Source organism: Bactrocera neohumeralis, chromosome 6 (assembly GCF_024586455.1).
Source record: "Bactrocera neohumeralis isolate Rockhampton chromosome 6, APGP_CSIRO_Bneo_wtdbg2-racon-allhic-juicebox.fasta_v2, whole genome shotgun sequence".
Classification (NCBI taxonomy): Eukaryota; Metazoa; Arthropoda; class Insecta; order Diptera; family Tephritidae; genus Bactrocera; species Bactrocera neohumeralis.
This window is the reverse complement of record NC_065923.1, coordinates 1,961,117-1,982,500: the sequence shown is the minus strand read 5'-3', so window position 1 is coordinate 1,982,500 and position 21,384 is coordinate 1,961,117. Positions and strand designations below refer to the sequence as shown.

At 36.1% G+C, this 21,384-nt stretch overlaps 1 protein-coding gene across 3 annotated transcripts in view; it reads right to left on the bottom strand.

The window, feature by feature from the left end:
- LOC126763353 (connectin) overlaps window positions 1-21,384 on the bottom strand; it is a 397,643-nt gene that overhangs the window by 129,002 nt on the left and 247,257 nt on the right. The window contains exon 5 of one of the 3 annotated variants that reach the window (XM_050480758.1): window positions 16,576-16,620. The exons of the other annotated variants lie outside the window; for them this stretch is intronic. The gene's annotated coding sequence lies outside the window, so the exon portion shown is untranslated. The remainder of the gene's footprint in view (window positions 1-16,575; window positions 16,621-21,384) is intronic. 3 annotated transcript variants of the gene reach the window in all.

Genomic DNA, 21,384 nt, shown 5'->3' with positions numbered 1-21,384 from the left:
GAGTGCTCCGATAATGAGTTTTTCTCGGTTGTATGCCTTTGCGATTCTGAAATGAAAATGCTTAAATTTCGGATTTCTCTTGCTGCAGGTACAGCAGATTCTTACAAGCCAGCAGCAGCTACCGACCTATAGTTCATCAAGTTGAGTAAAATTGCAACTGAGGTTACCCTATGCCGCTAAATTCCAACTATAATTAAGTGAATTCTTATCCGGCGCTCATCATAAATATATCGATAAACTACAATTGATAACTTATCTATTGGTTGGAATCGAATTAGCAAATCCTTTCTCAGGAGGGTCGCCAACTTTGGCGCTCAAATTACGGGCCTATTTTGGACGATGAACTAAAAACAAAAAACAAATCAAGATATTTCCAACACATTTCATTAATATGATTAACTAATTCTTTAACGGGAATATAAAAACAAAAACAATATTTTTCTTCAGGACTTTGGCCTTGAGGCGTCCTTCAACCTACCAATAGTCAGAAATTAGAATGAAAATGGAATATATTATTCTCTTATTTTTTAAACTGCTTGATATTACACCGAGAGGACCTCTTTGAAGGAATCATTTGGTTGTTTTGTTTCTTACTTTAGGAGTTGTTTAGGATTTCTCCTTCGTGTCACTTTACCAAATATGTAGTTCTAAAGCTTCTTTAGAGATTCACATGGGAATTGTAAATCTGGGAATTCGTTTATGAAAGCTTGTTCATGGAATTATTCTTATTCATTTTGTAAAGCCAAATTCGGTTATAAGAATACTAAGTCTGTTTCCTTTTCTTTAAAGTTAAAAAAGATAAAATTAATTGATTCTTGGGTGTTTGGCCATCACAAAAGAACTAGTCAGTCTCTCTGTAGAAAGAACAAAGGGTGAAAAATCTGATACTTAAATAGTAAAACTCTTAAAATTGCGGATCAAAGTTCGTTTATTTCAAATTACTAAAAATAATCCTGTTCCTAAGAGGTATACACAATGATAAACTTAAAGTGGATTGTTTGATTCCAAATTTTGAGAGACGTTCAAGGTTTGCTAACTGTTCAAATGCGCCAGTTATTTCGGTCCACTTTTCTAATTGACTTCTCATATTATCGACGATGTGCTAGTTAGCAGAATAACGTAGCCGTTTCGATTCATTAGCTGAACAATTCCTACTTAGCTAAAACGTTTCTAATTTGGCAATATCTCAGCTGCACTCATAGGTACAAATAAAAATCTTCTGGCTAATGATAGCTTTCCTAAACGCTGACTGCGGTGAAACTACGCCAGTCAAACTAAATGAAGTTCATCTTCGAGAGGATCCTTGCTGCGTTCACGAAATGTGAAACTCATCACGACACTGCTAACGAGAATTTCAAAACGCTACGAAAGCCGAGCAAACATGAGTTGTTAGTAAACACACAGTTGTACATATACATATGTCAAGCAAACCCTACCACGAGCCAAGTAATACTTGTACATGAGCCTGTGACCAGGCACTCAAACATTGGAATTGAATGAATGCACAAAGCGCATTTGTAGAATGCTTTTCATTTACTCATGCGCAGGTTATTACCGCATACAACACAAAGATAATCGGTGGGCAGCGCCGGCAAACATCCTTTCAATTGTTGAGCTTCAGTTGTGAGTCAACTTGCTGTGTATATGTGTGCGGGTGCAGAGCAAAATGCTTAGAGTTCACGAGCGAAGTATCTACGAAATGCAGCTTCAGCAGTTGCAATGAGCGAAATTACACATTAGGAGTGGAAGGCGGCGTACAACACCACAAGTGGCAGGCAAATGTAGAAAGTTTGTAAGTGCGCAAGTTATCTAACGGGTTTCACGCATACATTTGCTAAAGTAGGGACAAGTAGGGAAATGCACTATTTGGAGAAGAAAATAGGTTCTAGTACACCTGGTACCATTATTAGTGTAAATTCTGGCCTTTTATATCTTGTCTTACGTAAAGTATCTCGGGAATGTAACGGTAGGATATGGCAGGCAGTGACAGCTGAAGGACTTCGTGTACCTTTTCTAAGGTCGGAACTAGTACGAGTACGATCGTAAGTCGATTATTTGCCAGCATACGAATAAAAACAAAATTTTAGAAAATTGCCTCCTGGGACTACTATTAACCACGTGGAAGCTTCCATTAGGGCTTTCACTTCATATACCATATGTGGGCCATAATTTAAAGATTCGCAACCTCATACCAGATATATTAAGTTGAATGTTAAAAGTCTAACTCGTAGGATTTTGTCGAAACCACGCCTGCTTCTGATAATATCTGCTGCCTTTATGGTTTGTTATCCCGACCATAGCCAATTTAAGCTGCTTTCTATCAACTAACCGAAAGAAGCAACCAACCGCAAAATCAATAAAAAGAAAGCATATACTCAAACAGGCATGAAGATCTGGAAGAGCACATACACATTCACACATATATGTACATATGTAAGTAGCAGACATACATACGAGGTTGGAAGCGTTTGAGATGTCGCTGGCAGAGTGCAAAGTGCAGCAACAGAAACTTGTGAAACAGTAGCACTGCGGCAAGGAGGTAAATATGTGCGTTTGTATACATACATATGCACATAATTGTGTATGCATGTGTGCGTTTATGCGCATGTGCTTGTATCACCAAACTGATAAAACAATGGAAAGTTCAGGAGTGCCCTTGCCACTCACAGTGCGCTTTCACTTAGCGTCGGTGCATACTTCTGTATGATTCCACCTCCCTCACTCTATACATATATGTAATCAAAGCTATAGTTATGTGTGTAACAGTTTGCGCTTGTGGTTAATGCATTTGTTTGCCGATAGTTGGTAAACGCTTGTCTTTGATTTCATCTGCTGTGTGCGGCTCTAATATATAAATTAGTAAAACTAACCCAGTGGGTACTGAGCCACCTCGTAAAGATTTTTAGTGATCACTACTCTATATATGTGGGAACGAATAAAGGACAGACTAGAAGTGGGCGAACGTACGGACAGTAACATGCAACACTGATCGCAATAGACAACGAGTAGCGACGAAGACAACGAGTAGCGATGAAGGAACAAGTAACGAAGACTTTGAAAACGACAGTCAGTCGATACGCGGACGAGCACGGTGCCAGTTGAAATTAAAACTAAAACATTTTTAAGAACATTTCATGTAAAATAAAATAAGAACATTTTATGTGAAATAAAATAACAACATTTTGTAAAATAAACACTTTTCTTATAATAAATACGAATCCACCCCTACATATATTTTGACTTTTTCAATTTGGGAGCACCCGGATATAGCTAAGTTTGCCGACTTTAACCTCAACTTTCCCAGGACAGAGGAATAAACTGTTAAGGTCATGCTTCTCCCGTGTTAGGACTAAGGCCAACCAAAATACTAGGATAAGACATTTCAATTTAAACCAAAATATAATGTGAGAGATCGATGATTTTGGCTTTGAATAAAAAGTGAGAACTAACATTAAAATTCTCCAGAAAAAAATATAGTGGCAGAAATATGGTCCTCCTGAAAACATTAGAAGGTATACTAATGGTATTCTAATCGGATTCCCACGATTTTTATCGTATTTAAATATTAACCTTGGCCTATGAAATTCTTAGTCTTATCAAAAATAAACGTAACTCTCTAGAGGACTGAAAATAGAAAACATATGTTGTATACATTCAAATAAAGGCATCTAAGCGTAAACAGTGTTGCGTCTCATATTACAAAGTCTATATAATAAAGCTTAACATAAAAGTTGAATACATAGGTGGCTTTGCGCGGTAATGACAGTATGGCCTTAAATTAATCGAATAATATTAGAAATTCTATCAATACTGAGAAAAAGTCTCGCTCAAGTCCACACCGAAAATATAGTAGTGATATTATTATTACTCATATTCTTATATGAATACTGCTACTAGGCGCATACGTTACTAAGAATTTTGAAACCAAGTTCAATAAAGACAGTTAAGAATTTTTTACTAAGAAAAGCATACCAGTACCTCAATAGTCTTACCCCTGTTTAATATCTCGACAAACCGACATTATTACATCGGTAAATATTTGTCTCCTGTTGTTGCGGTTAGCATTGCGCATTTCCATTTGTGTCAGCCTCTGCTTCGTCCTTTATCCTGCTTGGATTTTCATTTTGTGCGATAACTGTCGACTGCATTTTTCTCAAATGTTTGCACATGTCCTTATGTATGTGGCTGTCTTTGAAAGCAAATGAACTTTTCCATTTATCTGTATTGTGAATTGCGGAAAATTTGATAAAGAAAATGTGTTTAAAGTAAGAGGAATTAAAATGCATAAAGAGCGAGCTGAAATGGAATGCAAGTAAAAAAAAAAGCAAAATAAAGGCGTTTTGGGTCCCAAATACAAAACTGAAACTGAGTGCCTTTGCAGTCTTTCGAACATATTCCGATACCGGGTTATTCGACGATCATTATTTCTAACAAAGGAATTTTCAACAATAGTGCTGGAAGTTAAGGCTGGGCTTTGTAAGGGCCAGTATACTTTTTGTATCTTCTATCAATTGATTAATTCCTGGACTGAATTACATATATAGTAAATATAAATTATGAAAATAATATAGGCAAAGTATTGGGACTGCCACAACGGACCGTAATTCTAGACAGTCTAAGTAAATCCCTGTTAAGTTCTACTTTTCAACCTATTGGTTAAAGGCTAATCTCAAAATTTCACATGGTGATTCGTGTTCTGTTTTTCTCTCCGGGCTTCTTGCCGAGTTATGAATGTTGGGAAATAGTCAAAATTTTATATGCGACATCACTGTTTTATGTCTCATATAACTTATAAAATTTAACAGCAATAATATTAAAGTTGTCAGAACGAAAATAACATTTACATCAAAAATTATATACTGTTTACTGAAAAAATCTAGATAAATTGTTACAAAATTTTATTAAACGTTACACTAACTTTAGGAGCTTGCACTCCTTGCCCTGACATACCTTTACATCAACTGACTGTCAAGCTAAAATTGTAACTTCTGCAAAGTGCGACAGCAGATTTGTGGTCTGCGGTTCCGTCTGATTTACTACAGCATTAGTTGTCACACAAATTTACTATTGACTAGTAAGCTAGTGGATACTTTTTCGTCTTAATTAAATTTATTTTCAACAAATTGATTTTCTTTATTGTATATTCGGTCAATAAAATTATTATGTGATTTCAAACTTACATGAGGTTATTTACATGTATTCATTGTATTCATTCATTGATTCATTTTATTGCTGCTTACACTCCGCTCCACAGACGTTTAAGTTCACAAGCAGCTCCTCTTTGCCTTGCCATGTCGTCTAACTTGCTGTCTTATTGCCTCAGAAGTTTGTCAAAAACTTTTCACCACAAAGCAAACGATTTACTGTTTAACTGCGGCCATTTAAAGATTGAGAATTTTTGGTGAGTTTGTGGTTGCAAAGTTGTAGTCTGCTCTTACACTCGGATGATGTCGTCATTATTTGTGACAATGATTTCAATTTGGTAAACAGAGGCTTTATATATTTCTGTGTATAGGAATTTATTGGGAAAGGTATAATCAATATGTATAAAAATAAATTGGCTAGAAGTGTTTTAAGCTAAAATTTAGATAATTCTGCAAACTTGCAGGTTTGTTCGGCAAACGAATATAACTCTATTATAACATTTATCTAGTAACCCTTTGGTACTAGGAATATGTCATAAATTCTAGTTGCATCAAAACAAAACCATAAGTTATTAGAAGTGTCTTGCTTAGTAAATAACTTGCACTTTTGTATAAGCTAAAGTCTCTTATATTGCTTCAGTTCAATTTCCTATCGACGGACTTGAATGTATACCGATGACATTCGCCTCTAGTCGTTATAAAACCATAGTCCATATTGCATTATAGTATATTTTAATGTGAATTATTTCACGGTGTTATGTGTAGAAGTTCACGCAAGTGAGGAAAGTTCTCTGATCGCCATTCACTTGGGAGTGGCCAGAAACGATTCTTTTACATATGGCTCAAGCAGCTCACGACTTCCAGTCTTTGACCAATTATCCTCTGGGTAGCCTAAGAATATCCGTTTGAAGGCGAGCTAAAGTGAGAAGGCGAAATATTCCCTACTTAGGGTTGTGCGCTGGGTTTGGGACCCGCCACGTAAACAACAGTACCAATGAAAACTAAACGACAGCCTCGGATGAGAGACCCCCATTTGATGACGAAATAAGGACTATGATATCAGGCCATGCACCTGGAATGTCCGGTCTCTTATGAAAGCTGCCCCCGCCACGATGTCAAAATCGTGCTTGGCGACTTTAACGCCAGGGTGGGCAAAGAAGGTGTCTTTGGCACTACGATCGGTAAATTCAGCCTCCACGACGAAACATCCCCAAATGGGTTGAGGCTAATCGACTTCGCCGGGGCCCGAAATATGGTTATCTGTAGTACTAGACGACGACATTGACATAGTTCAGCGAATTAAAAACGAGCGGCTACGCTGGCTAGGTCATGTTGTCCGAATGGACGAAAGCACTCAAGCTCTGAAAGTATTTGACACCGTACCCGCGGGGGAAGCAGGGGAAGCGGAAGATCTCCACTCCGTTGGGAAGGACCTGGCTTCACTTGGAATATCCAATTGGCGCCAAGTAGCGAAAAGAAGAAACGACTGGCGCGCTGTTGCTAACTCGGCTATAATCGCTGTTGTTCATTTTTTCAATCGGTTCACGTGGGAGATTCATATTTATATTTGGAGTTGCCCACATTACTCATAAGACACTTTAGTAGTTTCAGTAGGTATCAATATTTGGAATGCTTTGTGGTTTGAAGAGGCTTGGTTATTACCCGTCATAAAACAACAACAACAACAAGAAAAAACGTTAACTTCGGCTGCACTGAAGCTAATATACCCTTCACAGGTGTATTTTTTTAGTAACTATGTGTTCAGTTTGTATGGAAGCTATTTGCTATCAAAATCAGATCCGATCTGATTTTTCGGAGATTACATTGTTACCTTAGAAAATAATCTATACCAAATTTCGTGAATATATCTTTTCAAATGCAAAAGTTTTCCATACAAGAACTTGATTCCGATCGCTCAGTTTGTATGGCAGCTAAATGTTATAGTGGTCCGATATCGACAGTTCCGACAAATAAGCAGCTTCTTGAAGAGAAATTTCAAAACGTTATCTTAAAAACTGAGTGACTAGTTCGCATATATACAGACAGACGGGCATGGCTAAATCGACTCAGTTCAACATACTGATTATTTATATATATTCTTTAAAGGGTCTCCGACGCTTCCTTCTGGGTGTTACAAACTTCGTGACAAACTTAATATATTCTATTCAGGGTATAAATATATCGATTGAACATAAGGAAACGAAGAGGACGTATCATTTCTGATGAAGATCTGCCTGATTGCCTGATAACATACAAGAGGCTGGGACCTCGATATAGACTCATCTTGGTGATCATTTATATATCTACATACCATACATATGTATATACTATAGTGTCTCCGCGGTATTTCTTTTCAGAAAATTGTATACGTATACCCCTGTTCTGGGTATTAAAATTCCATTTATACATAGGTATAAGTATATTGCAAAGACCGTGCAGTTTTAACTCTCCTGCAACCGTTACGAACTCAAACTGAAATAGCTGTCATTGTAATTGCCTTATCTTTGTGAGTGTTCGCACATTTGAAAGTGGAAACCAAATCTTCAACCCGATGGCTCAATAGTGTTAACCCGAACTGCATAACATAGAGATTTAAAACTTGTATGTTTGTATGCGTGTGTCGATTTGTGTGCTACGGCGCTTTTAGAGAAGACCACTCACTTACCTTTAACGTTATCACTGCTGAGTGATTTTGAGTTAACTTTGAGTGGTTTGAGGCACACACACCGACAATTGCACTTGCGATTGTCTGTGTGTCTTTTAAAAAGGTTTAGTGCATACTACGAAATAGAATCATTAGGTTAACTGTTGTCGGCGGGGCAGGTGGAATCTGAGGAGGAAAGTGTCAAATAGTTTACGTGCGATTGATTTTACAAAAATGGATATTCTCCTTATAGAAGAAAGAATATAATTTGTGATGAGTGATTGCTTGTATGAAACTAGGCCGAGACTTTGCCGTAAATTAAAAATACGTGTGAAACGCAAATATGTATTTGCAACTTTCAAACTATAAACAACCGTCTGGAATACAATACTGTCACATACAGATACACACCTCAGTGATCACAACGAAACAAAACACATAAAGTACAAATGAAATGTTTAACATTCAGAAAGGACCACCAACAAATCCAACTCCGACTGGCGTCTGGTAGCCTGAATGGGCAACGATCCGCATGCCTGTGATTCTCATTATGTGCAGGAGTGCAAAAACACACACGTGCAACCACACATATGTATATACCTACAGGCAGGCAGACGCCAGTAAAATTTGCTCATTATGATTTCAAGTCAAATGAACTGCGTATATCAGATGTCAAATTGGGTCGTCACATTGCGCACAAACACACGCAGGGCACACGAAAGGATATGTGCAGGCGCAATTACATACTCAAATAAATGCTCGTGTTAAGGTATGTTTGTGTGTGTGCATAAATAAACGTGTAAATATGGAGGGTGACGACTTTACGACTTGGTTGGCGTGGTTCCCAGATGATTTGGCGCTCGTGCACACGTGTACATGGGTTGGTAGTGCGTGTGCGTGTGTGTGTGAGCGACTCACATCTGGAATTTAATTGTGGCTGAGAAATCATAAATATGTGCTTTTCTTCATTTACCAATGAGCACGTCTGTCTATTGACTTTTCACAATGTTCAGCGAGGGTGGCGGGAGTGATAATTAGACGTATGCATGTAAATTAATTTTACTTGATTTTAACTTGCTGCTGGAGGGGAATAAGATGCTTGTTTACTTGGGAATTGAATTACTGATTCCATGCAGTTCGGAATTTTAACTTATAAATGCTCTTTATGAACAGAAATTCTTGTTGCAGTGCGAAGAAACAGTGAAGGACTAAATCATAGACGCTGATGTTATAAATTTCAATGGAAATATTACTTAAGATCGACGAATGAGATTCAAAAACGAAAACGATCTCGTCAGGAACCAATCGCATAATTCTTCTAGTAAACTTTCTAAAAGATGTAATAAAACTTGTTCTCACTGCGGAAAGAAAAAGTTTTATAAAAGGGGCAGGCGTACATACATATGTAAGTCCAGCTCGGATAAGGAGGAAATTAGAGTAGAGAGCTTACACTGTCTTTCTTATGTAGTGAAATAGAAAATTTCTAACAAGCGGCGGCACTAGTCTTAGTTAAAAAATTAATTTTGAAAATGAGATCATAATAAATTGGTTAATCAGTATAAATAGTTTAATTATTTTCCATAGATGTTAAATGCACTATTTTAATGCTTTTCGCGTTATTTTAAAGGAAGTTGGCCGTCCAGATAGTTACGCAGGTCGCTATTTATATTTCGGAATTCGAGAACAAAAACAAATTTAAAACATCGCAAACCGCTGTATTGTTTTTCAAAATATTCTACATTAGGATATATCCAAGCGGTTGAGCCAAATTTCGAAGTCCTTTTGTCACTTTGTTTGAGATAACTTCAAAAGATGCGTTCTGAACGCATCAACTGCCTTTTCAGGTGTCGAAAATTGTTGGCTTTTTTACAAACAGGAATAAAAGAAACTATTCGGTGACAAGTCAAGACTATGTGGTGAAAGAATCAATAAATCGATGTTTTTAGTGCTCAAAAGTGCAGTTGGATTGCCAAATTCCGAAATATAAAATGCAACCAACGAACGGCATGAGACTTTTACTTAAGGAATTATATCAACTTACAAGTCAATCTGTTTGAATGGCAACTGTATGTTATAGTGAACCGATTTCGGTGATTCCGACGTATAAGCAGCTTCTTTTTCTTCAAGTATTGAAAACAAATTTTTCTTAAGTAGTTAGATGTACATATACATTAAGACTAAAATGGCTCACTCAATTAAAGAAGAAGCTAAAACTTCTCTATAATAACTATTGAAAGTTCCACTGACTGTTAAGATATAGTAGGTCTTTTCCTATACAAATCAAATGAGTTTTCAAATTGAAAGTAAATTTTATTTACACTCAGGCCGCAGGCTGTGCGGCAATCCAAATAAACATCCTTTCCTAAAAACTGTCAAAGTTTCCTTCGCATCAAGAGTTAAGCAATTAGTATATTCAACCGAATAACCTTTTCCAGCAAACTCTCGACATTTTTAGTGGCTTCAATTTTCTCGTATTTAACTTTCAATTGGTGTCAATTTAGCGGAGATAGAAAAAAGCCATAACTGACCCAAAACACTGACCCGATTATGTGCGCTTTAAGTGTTCATTAAGAACAAAAATGATAATCGTTCAGCAATTAAATGTCACGCTGACTACAAAAGCAAGCTATTAGCGTTTTTCGCAAACACCATACACACACAAACGCATACATACATACATATATACACATACTGCAATAGTTTGACATAAAAAAGTTGTTATTATCCGATGCACATTGCGCAATACGACTATGAGATATACATATGTATGTAAAAAAATGTGTAATATATGTATGTATATACCATATATGTGAAACTGGTTGCCATAAAACGTCTCGATCCGTCTCGCCACATAAGCTATTGTTCATTTCATTTAGATATATATCTGTTCCTATGTGGCACCGAATCGGAGTCTGTGAGCATTGCGAGGACGTTGCACCGAGTCCACACTACAGATCTATGCTTGTGTGTTTTTGTGTGTAATTGCAAAGTTATGAGTTTATTTTATGCGGTTGTATACAACAGGAAAAACAAGCTGAAAACCATAAAATGTGCTGCGAAAAACCAGAAACATACAGAGCGACTCGTCGATAAACAACATGAAAGTCAGACAGACATACCGACAGACAGATGGAGAACATGTAGACAAATAAACAATTGGTGGAGTAACCCTGAATAACCTCGGAATAATCCAAAACGGCTATGCTTTTGCCCGTTCAAATTCGTAGCGCTTCCATGGTCTCGTGCATTTGAAGCTCTTGCCAGGCAGTTGGTTGACTGCATTGCGTGGGAGTGTGGATGGCAGCAGTGAATAGAATATGCGCTCCCACACAGACATACATACATGCTTTTTTATGGATCATTGCTGCTTGTGCGCAATGCTGTTGCCTTTATAAGTTGGAATACTTTTATTTCGTTTTTAGATATGCTCTGGCAGAGCTAATATGTTTGGATGTAGGTTCATTACACTGCGATCGCTGTTTTTTACAGTTACGCAACTTCCAATTTGTGTGGCATGAAAAACACCATTGTGCAAAAAATTGCAATTAAATGACAACAGTGAAATAATAAAGTGTCTGTTATCTGCCGGAGAAAGTGGTGAGGTGGATAGGTTTTCGTTACTGCCACATTGCAAAAGTTCTGTATACATACATACATATGTATGTATGTATGCGTTTTTAATTGGATCGCAATTTAAATTTTAACGCTTTTCAATTTGCCCACCTAATTATACCCATTTATTTGCAGAAGTAGGGACCCAGGAGAAGCAAGTGCAACAAATGTCATTAAATTTATGGAATTTCGGTACAAAAGTTTGAAAATAACAGGCTCAGTTTTGTTTAAAGCAAATATTTACTATTTTTCAGTTTTATACAAGTACAAACGAGTTTTCACAATAAAAGTTGTATTCCACTAATGAGAGACGGAACTTAACATAAAAACAAAATAAAAGTAAGGGCTGTTGCCGAAAATTTTATACTCTTGCAGGAGTCAAATACATACATACTATATATGTATAACTCACACACTGACCAATATTTTCGGCATAAGGTTTGTTAGAGTAGCTTATCAGAATTTGGGTAATCGCGGACTAAGTTCATATATTTTTGGCATAGAACTACCTTATATCCAATAATATACATTCAGTTATTTTTGACGAAAGATTAAGATTAATATTTGGTATTGAGTATGTGAGTTCAGTCGGTTTTATCTATTTTTTGGCAATACTACATGTAGTTACCAGGCCACAGATTAAAAAAAAAAATTCCAAGGTTTCTTCAAGGTTCCTCAAATAGAGTAATAGGAAGGCGATAGTAAGTTTAAGCACCTCACGAAAAATATGCGCTTAAAAGTATGCAACATCTATATAAAACTAGTTTTGGTGATATTTGAATAGCATACCGAGTTGGGCGTCGACCGTTCATAAGATTCAAGGTTGTACCAGAGAACGTATATTTATAAATATACGATATATATGTTATAAATATACGTTCTACGTTCTCTGGTTGTACAGTAGATCATGCAGTAATTTGTCTGGGCTCTCGACTGCTTGCTGCTGGACAAGCTTATGTAGCAATTAGTCGTTGTAGATCTTTGGACGGTGCTCGAATTGAAGAACTAGACTGTTCAAAGTTGACAGGTAAACCCCATGTAACATTGAAGCTTTAGAAGAAATGATTCGATTAAGAAGTAATAATTCGTAAGGTCGTGAATAAAACTTGGTCGCAAATAATATAACAATAAGTCAATGAAAGGTTACGAGTAGATATTAAATGCTGCCTAATTATCGATTTATTTAACCCATACTACATGTCATAGTTCATATTTTAACAAATTTGGGGTTTTTGACATCAAACTAAAAAAATAATTCCTGCATTATTGTGAGAAAAGCGTGGGGTGCATGGTCATATATCGAGCATTCCACGCTTTTCTCACAATAATGGAGGAATTATTTTTCACTTTTTAGTTTGATATGTTTTAAAAGCGTGTTTTTTAGTTTTTTTAAACTATATTTATTATTAAGATAACTAACACAATGGCCGATATATGCGATAAAGACTCACCCGGTTGCTTTATATTTGCCAAGAAAAATGTGTACAAAGTTTCATCAAGATATCTCAATTTTTACTCAAGTTACAGTTTGCACGGACGGACGAGCGGACAGATGATAACTCGGATTTCAATTTGTCTCATCAACCTGATCATTTAGATATATAATACTGATATTAAATTGATATTTTGTTCATTTCCTCTCCTTCAAAGTAATTCCCTCCCGCTGCAATACACTTATGCCAACGAATTTTCCAGTCATCATTGCACTTGGAAAAATCCTCCGTCGTGGTGGCCACCAAAGCCTTCTTCGATTCAGCTTTGCGGTGGTTGCGGCACGATATTAGTTGAAAATGTGGCGAAATGATAACGAATAACCAATGCAGTATGATAAGGTGCATTATCGCATTTAAAAACATAATAAAAATCGAAGAATTCACTTTTAGAGCCTCACAAAACGACGCGTATCTCAAATACTAATGAATATTTTAACGTGAAATTTAGCATGACGCCACTAACAGTACTACCAACTTACAGAAAAAAGTTACCGATTGGAAAAACACGCGAAGTATAAAATAAAAATTCACCCCTCAATTCGATCCCAGTACAGATTTAATGTACTTTAATAATCAGTGATTTATTTCGAAAAATTTTTCGCTTCCTTGATCCCGTATCCTATCTTCGGAGAGACCTGCTTTAAATTATCTTAAATTCAAAAATCCCAAAAACATTTTATTAAAATACAAAGATAATGACCGAGGGACCAGACAAAATTTTAATTTTTCGCAAAATAACAGAGAATGAACCGTGGATTAAAAGAAATGAATTGTTATCAAAAATAATATTCTTGGATCCTTACGAGACATGTAATTTGAAGACGATCGGTCCAGCATTTTCGAAGAAAGTTTGCTCACCGGCTCTGAAACAGCGATTACACTAAGTAAACAGAAATTTTCCATTCGATATTTGTATTTTAAAAAATTTTGATTTCTTTAATTTCCCTTAATCTAATCTCCTTAATTGTGATTTGAAAAGCAAATATGACACTCTGGAACCTTTTACTAATAAGAAATTTTCAACTGTTCAACTCGGGTCTGTAGTAGTAGTTTTGACTCAGATAGATGCACAAGTAGCGGTATATATTAATACTAATGATTAACAGTTCTTTAAAAATTATGGTCTTGAAAGGTGGAGACTTTCAGGTATTAAATACAGTCATTTACTTTGCCAATGTTCAACGATGTTCAAAATTCTTACCATACTTACTGGTAGAAAGTGGTTAGGTCGGTGAGGTTAGGTAAGGTTAGATGGCTGATTTCTCACCGTGGCGTGGGATCCCACTTAGACCTTTATAAAGCTAGACGAAAAACTCCTATAATTTGATATCAGCTATCGGCAGAATGCTTTGAAACAATCATAAATCTGCTTACGTGTTTCAGTTTACTTCCTATATTTCATCCGGATGTTTAAAAGTTGAATCGGTAAGGGATGGCTCATTAAAACTGTATTTGTTATTTGAACAATGATGCGGAAGGAGAATCTTTTGATCTTCATCGAATAATCCAGACATGTGAAAAACCCTTAAATAATCGAGCACTCTGAGAGTGAAAGCAAATAACGGAAAATAAAGAGAATTTACTAAAGCAAACCAGCTCGTCCAACTATTAGTCCTTTCCTCTCATTTTGATAATGAAGTGCACTTTTAGGAGCCGGTGTGGAACAATCTATTCATCATAACCTCGTCTTTAAAATTGTACATATATACTTGTATAATATACTGATTGAAATACAACAGTGCTGTAATTAGCTACTTTGTGCTCAAACTGAAATTTCATTACGTCATTAACACACATTGACAGCCGCCAATCAACAGTTATTACCAGCTTTCAAATGTGACAAGTCAACATATTCGTTTGCATTTTTTCCACTAACTCGCAGTAAATCTGCCGTAATCAAAGCAAATATCGAAACGAATTAAATCAAATTGACTATTTAATGCAAAAGTAATGAATATTATTGATTTGTCGCACTCGATTCCTGCCCCTCACTTCTCTCCGCACGTCACATTGCGAAAGTGTCACAATTCAATTCAAATTAGTTGCACTTTAGTTGCAAATCATATGGCAGCGCCGCTCGACGCTCGAGCATTTGCTGCCGAATGCAATCATGCAATCGCAGCGCATTGAACGCTCAGGTACTCATTCACTCGCGGCACTTAATGAAGTCAATGCACTCACTCAACGCGCAGTTCGAGTGCTTATGTGCGAACTTTAGGGGGTGAGACATTTGGCGTGTATGTACAGCAGCCGGTTGGTATGTGGGTTAGTGTGCGCGCATCGCTATGCATTCACCTGCATTCAAACAATTTAATTAACGGTTCTGCCACTAAATTTAATTGACTCGCACTAATTCAAAACTCATTGAGCTCTATCGCAGCTTGCGCACTTATGCGGTTGACGCTGCCAGTCATTGTTGCCGTCCAAAACGGTGGCACATTACATTAACTGCATTTTATCACAAATAATGAGCTATTCATATCGACGGCACGCTAAATTATTCGCAATTTGTCGTTGAAACTCGATCTAAATTTACTGTCGTTTCATTATTTTGGTCGACGAGTTTTAGTTTAATGGCGGAATAATGGAAATTAGTAAGTATTTTTAGTGCAGCCAAATATAAAAACAATATAAAAATCGATAATAACAGCTAAGTTCGAGCGCAATCAAACTCAGATACTGTTGAAAGGTATAAATTGTAAAAACTTTAAAGGTGTAGAAAATTTAGAGCGATTTAAACAAATTCAGCCCTAAATTTCGTTTAATTTCATCCACACTTCTATATTGATGTCGCGGATATATCCTACAGGAATTAGTAAATTAAGCATATTCAGATCTAAAGAAGATATGGATCAAAGTTACCCAACTTGTGATCGAATAATATTATAGTGTCGGTTACAACGGCATAATCTTAAACCCACGCCTTTTCCGGAGTAATGATGCGTTTGATAAATGTAGAATACCCTACGTAGCTACATTGCCAAGGGTCTCTTTTGCGATCTCTACTCGACGTCGTTTTTGCAAAAACATTTCGGTTTTTTGGTGAGAGTCTACTATTGACTCCTTTAATACCCCAAACTTTCACCAAAATGAAATATTTTGCTCTTCTCTCTCTCTCTCTCTCTCTCTCTCTCTCGCTGACAGCAAAACTACAATTTTCAAGCACTGTTTCTTAACTTTTTCGATGCTATTGCCATTGACAGTGGTTTATGGACGATGCGCACGATGCAAGCTTTCGATGACTTTTCGACCTTCACTGAATGCTAATAGATTCGCTAAAACTCTTTTGCAAATTTTTCAATGACTCCATAGCCGTGATTGCATTGAAAATTGAAATTTTCCAGCAAATTCATCCGCGATAAAATTTTGATCGGATGGTAAATCATTTAAATATAACCATATTGGTGATAGAAGATATATTGGAGCGATTCTATGAACTTGCTTGCTTAATATATTTTGCATGTCAATTGTGGGCCCCAATATTCAGTATAAGGAAGTTAGGCAAGGATATAATAAATTGTTGAGCATTGTGAATTTATTGTAGATATTCTCGGTAAATATATATACAAATATTTATATATCTAATGCTGGATTAAAAAATCCTTAATGTTTGAGTAATGAACGTTAAAAAAAATTAAATTGCTTAAAATAAATCGAAATACTTTAGAAAAATATATAATACCTTGCATTGAATAATCTGGGATCTTTTACAATTGGAAGTTCTTACCTGCAATGGAAGAAAACAAAAATATATAAAATAATGTATTAATCCAATATATATATTTGACCCATAAATATTTATATTATATAAACATATGTATATGTATATACTTATGCTCTTAAGTGATACAATTGTACCATGTAGCCATCTCAGATCAGCCCACATCAATATCAATTATTTAAAAATAAACTTAAGTTTAAGACGCAAGATAATCTAATTTTTATTTCAATAATCCCATAATACAATTTAAGTAAAACTTTTTGCCAATTCGGTTTAAACTGTTATTTCTATGTGTATATAATGTCTGTGGCTGCGAAACATTCTGTGTTGATACAAATACCCTTAAGAAATTCTCTCTTCTACAGTTTTTCAATAAACTTGCTAAGTCTCTTATAGCAAATTAAATTACTTGGCAATTATCAGAAACACAAATAGCAAGAAGTAAAAGGTAAGTGAATTGCAAGTGAAAAAGAAAACAGTGAGACAAATTTGTGCAAAACAATTTTAGTCCTCTGCATACTATCGAAATGGACACTAGAGATAAGTGAAAGCGCAAAGTTATTAGAAGGCAAGACAAACAATACTGTTATTCATATTTCCACATATGTATATATGTAAGTATATGAACATACATACATTCCTTCCACACTATAGGTAAACGAGGTAGCAAAACTAGCATTTTGCGGTCAGACTAAAATCAAAGAAGCCAACTGTGCTTGCAACGGAAAGGTAGCGTCGAAAAGTAAGTCAGTAATATTTTCAATAAAAACGCAAAGAATCTGAAAAAAGCCAAAATAAAACTGTTCCTGATAAATCTAATTTAACTGGAGAGTTATGTATGTATCTGCTTTGGTCTGACGTGAAATCGATTCTAACAGAAATCTGACAATTACTACGAGCAAAAAATAGTAAGATTTTGTTTGTAATTTTAAAATTCTTAATTTATTCTTCAAAATCAATGTCGTTTCCTCAAAGTAATCTGCATTGGCTTCAATATACTTGTGCTAACGTTTTTTGCAACCATCGAAACAGCTGTGGGTAGCGATTCACGTATAATGTCTTCAATTGACTCAAAACGGTTACCCCGGAGCGGTCGTTTGAGTTTGCTGAATAGCTAGAAGTCACGCGGAGATAAATCAGATGAACACGGTGGTTTCGGCATTATATTGGTTGAAAATTTGGTGAAAAAGTCACACAGAATCAATGCAACATGCGACAATGCATTATCATTGTACAAAAACCAACAGTTGTCGGCACATAATTCCGGCCTCGTTTTACGAATAGCTTCGCGGAAACGACGCATAACACTCAAATGGTATCATTATTAACGCTTTGGTTGGTCGGAATGAATTAGGAGTGGACCACACCTCGATAGTCGAAGAAAACTGCCAACTTTTCATAAATTAAAGTTTATGGCCGTCCTGGTCGTGGTTCATCTCGAACGCGTTCTCGACCCTCTTTGAATAATTTGTACCAATAAAAAACACTTGCTAGCGTCAAACAATTATCACCGAAGCCCTTTTCCAACTTCTGAACGTTTCGGCTCCATAAATTTGATTCCGCAAACAAAATTTAATGGAACTTCTTTATAAAATAATTTCACTCAGCGTAAAATCATCAAATGCACCTTATGTACTTCAGAAAGACAAGCGAATACTAAACACTAACAATTATTTTGAAGTAACATTTTTCACATATTAAACTAAACCTACAAAATAATATTTCGACAAATGGTTTTTCTGGCAAAATTTAAATTAAAAAGTCCTACCATTTTTTGCCCTCAGTCTTCGACAAATTTTCGCTTGCAGTCGTTTCTCCAAAGTACTAAGTTTATGGTAAATAAGAATAAGGAGAGCGAATACAAAGAACCCTATAATCTTGAGGCTGAGGTCAGATAACAGCCAAACGAAAGCTAAGATGATAGCACAAAGGATTTCGATTCTTTTTCTTTCAAACACTTTTTATATCCTCAGTAATATTTACTTAGTGGCTGATTCCAACTCTTATAGCCATACCGTTGAAGCAATCCAAGTCAATCACTTCTTTAACAATCAACCTTAATGTTTTAGAAATATTGTAGAGACTAGAGAGTTACCTATATTTTTCAATTCTAAAGTCGCAAACCTTGTAATAAATTGAATTATAGACGTTAAACCGACCCTCCACGAAGAACGCTCTCCCCTCCAATGAACGGCATCTCAATTATGATTTCGGTAACATTAAATGAAAAGCAAATACTAAAAAAAACACGAAAGTACAGCAAAATAGTATTATCATTAAAATGTAAAATAAGGGACCAAATCACAGGTAGTCAACAGCGTTGGACGCGAACTTCATTTTCTTTTGCATCAAAGAAGTTCATTCCTCAAACAGACAGTTAGCTGCCTTCCACTGGCCGCCAGGCAATTGTGTGATTTCGAAAAACAATCTCAACTACAATAACAAGTATCACACGGGGTGCAAGAGACATAACGGTACATAACGGCAAATGGCAAATGGCAAAGCAAAATACATAAGTACATTTAAGTATGAAAACAACTTCTTGTAATAGGCAAGTTATGCAAAGTTTTGTGAAAAAACCTCGTGGCAAAACTCCGTTTGATGGATGGCCGAATAAATATACCATATACATACATATCTAAATGAAGACAACACAGTGCTGTGGCATCTCTCAGCGAAATTATGATGAAATGAAAAGATTTCCTAAATGCTAAAAATGCCCGAAGTAAAGTAAATGAAGAAGACTGCTAGAAAAACAAAACACATATATTTTGCATTTTATGGATTTAAAGTATGTATGTGTGTGTCCATCCGAATAAGTTCTTGTAATAGGTGCAATGTATGAGAAAACATTTGGGATGTGTGACGATTGTGAACTCAGCGACTTCTACTTTTGATGCGCACTTTTCCAAGTGGACATGTGTACATACATTGTTGAAGTTTTTCCTATAGGGTTTTGTGAATTTGAAGTTAAATTGGCTGCAGGCTATTTTTAGTAATGTCTGGCAATTGTTAAAGAATATTGCATAAAATATTTTCTTATTAACCAAAGCATTGGTAATGTGTGTTGAAACTCCAATCGCCAGAAGGAAACCCAAATTGATTTAGAGACCAAGACAATATGGTTAATTAGTTGTTTTTGATGCATGAAAAGTTTATTTCCAACTAATTACGCATAAACAATATTAAAAAGCTCTTGCTGTCGAAAAAGTGAAAGTTAACTGAACTCTAATTCCCTGAAAAAAATTTAGGGTTCTATATTCCAATATGAGATCGAAGTATTTGTCAAAATCCACATTTATAGTGCGATTGCTTTTATCTCACGGCTGGACCGAAGTTGTAATACCCTCCGCGCTTGTGTTTCCGTAGGAGGAATTGATTTTGCTCGTTCAGTTTGTATGACAGCTATATGATAAAGTGGTTCGATATCGAAAAAGCCTCGCAATATATTCACATTTGTGGCTACCTTCTTTGTGCATATAGACCTTACTAGATCGCAATATTATAATTTCAGCTATTAATAGAGCTTTAAAATCTCCCTCGACTATCAACAAGTTATTCGACACATGAAGGTTCTCTCTATCATTTCTCAGTTTTAAGACTGCAACAAATTTTTCCAAAAGTGGTAATGCTTATAAACATACAACTACAAACATACAACTATAGCACACACCAACATTACGGCATACTCTCTGCAGATATGTGCGTAACACGAAAATTGTCACTTTCAATTTACTTGGATAAACTAAAGTGGCGAAAGCAAGCAGGCCGCGTACTGAAATAGAAAAAAAAAAACAAAAAGAAAAAAGCGAGTTAAAAAACCCAAAAAACTTTTAGTTTACATAAAATGAATTGCAGCCGAAAGTTGGGGCATCACTGCCATCAGCAACGCTGTTGTCATTGTATGCGATGAAGATCGACGAGCGCAAAAAAAGATTCGACTGCGGCGAGGGGAAGTGGTTTGAGTAAGCCCAATAATAGTTGGCACAAGTGACATTTATGCGCTTGGGAGGCGTTGATGCGGCACTCGAAACTAAGCCAACTCAACTTAACTTGCACAACTTCAGGCAAAGTTGTGCCACAACTAGTGGCACTACCAAATCAACACCTCCACTTGAGCACTTGAGCTATCGCCATCGCCGCACCCAGCACGCTCACACCAAATGCCGCATACAATATTATCCGATCTGGCAACAAGTTGAGTATTGCCGCACTGTAGCCCCCAAAGAGAGTGACGCCACTTTTGCGCCGAAGTTGAAGTAATAAGGATTTTAGTTTGCATAACTACTTCCCCCGCACAAAGCTTCGCTTTTCCTGTGGCGTTATTGATGCGGTATTGTAGTTTTTATTTTTTTCTCCACTTACTCTTATATTCCTGCACATTTTTGCTCTCTTTTTTCGATTTCGAAAGTGATAAACTGTTAAGCAGTTTTCTGAGTAAAAAAAATTACCAAGTGGTTGTTTTAGTTAATAGCTCAAATGGCAGCCAAAAGCACTTTCTGTTCTTTTGAAAGAATAAGGCGAGTATTTAAGTAAGTAGTGTGCTTCGACTTTGTGTCTCTAATGCTGTGCTTAAGCCGGATAAGAATGTAGTGCTGTGGTATCAATATATTTCCAAAAAGTAATAATCTAACCTTAGAATCCTTGAGCTACCGAAAACATCATTAACAGTGATCGCCATCTTATAAGTTTCAATAATCACTTACACTTGTTAATGTCAAGATGCTTCTTCTTTAAGCCGGCAGCCATAACTCTTATATCTAAGTATTC